Here is a 1,511-nt window from a genome sequence, read left to right as displayed (position 1 = left end):
TTGTCAGTCTAGCTAAAGTTTTGTCAATTTTGTTGATCTTTTCAAAAAGAACTTTAAATTTTGTTCATTCTTGTTGTTTTTTTATACTCTATTTTATCTTTGTTCTAATCTTTATTACATCTTTCCTTCTACTGGCTTTGATTTTGTTACTTTTTCTAGTTCCTTAAGGTGTAAAGTTAGGTAGTTGACTTGGGATCTATCTTTTTTTTAAATGCAGGTGTTTATAGCTATAAATTTTCCTCTTAGCACTGCTTTTGCTACATCCCATGGTATATTATGTTTTTTTAAATTTTTCTCACAATATTTTCTAATTTTTCCAATGATTTCTTATTCAACCCATTGGTTAAGAGTGTGTTGTTTATACATATTTGCAAATTTTCTAATTTTCCTTCTGTTATTGCTTTATTCCATTGTTGCAGAATAGACTTTGTATAATTCTAGCCTCTTTAAATTTATTGAAACTTGTTTTATCATCTAACATGGTATAGACTAAAGAATTTTCCATGTGCACTTGAGAAGAAGCATATTGTGCTGTTATTTGTCATAGTTTTCTGCCTATGTTTGTTAGGTGTGGTTGATTTATAGTATTAAGTACTCTATTTCCTTAGTGATCTTGAGTCTAGATGTTCTGTCCATTATTAAAAGTGGGTTATTGAAGTCTCCAACTTTAATTGTGGAACTCTATTTCTGCCTTCAATTCTGTCAGTGTTTGCTTTATATATTTTGGGATTCCGTTGTTCGGTGAATATACAAGGGCCGTCTGAAAAGTGTCCAGCCATGTAATATGAAAAATTATGAAAATTATGACTGGATACTTTCCAAACAGCCCTTGTATGTTTTTAATTGTTGTATCTTCTTCATGAAAGGAAACTATTATCAATATTTAATGTCCTTTTTTTGTCTCTTATAAAAATTTTTTACTTAAAAATCTATTTTTGTCTGATATAACTACCCCAGTGCTCTTATGGTTACTATTTTCATGGAACATACTTTTCCATTCTTTCACTTTCAATTTATTTGTGACTTTGGATCTAAAGTAAGTCTATTGCAAGCAGTATATAGTTAGGTCTTTTTTTTTTTTAACCATTCTGCCAATCTTTTAATTGATGAATGTAATCTATTTACATTTAAAGTGATTACTGATAATGCAGGGCTTAGTTCTGCCATTTTGCTATTTGTTTTCTATGTGCCTTATATCTTTGTTGTTTCTCACTTCTTCCAAAACTGACTTTTGTTTTTGATTGATTTTTTTCATTGTACCACTTTGAGTCCATCTGTATGTCCTGTTTTGTATATTTTTTAGTTACTTTCTTAGTGGTTATCATAGAGATTATTATAGTTAACATCACAAATTTATACCAATCTTGTTTGAATTGATATCAAGCTAGTTTCAATAGTATACATTAACTATTCTATCCTGCTCCACCCCACTACTTTATGTTGTTGCTCAAACTACATATTTATACTATGTGTGTCCATTATTAAAGATTTATAATTTTGTTTTATGAACT

This window comes from Propithecus coquereli, unplaced genomic scaffold (genome assembly GCF_000956105.1).
Source record: "Propithecus coquereli isolate 6110/MARCELLA unplaced genomic scaffold, Pcoq_1.0 Scaffold153, whole genome shotgun sequence".
NCBI lineage: Eukaryota > Metazoa > Chordata > Mammalia > Primates > Indriidae > Propithecus > Propithecus coquereli.
Note: the sequence above shows the minus strand (reverse complement) of the source record.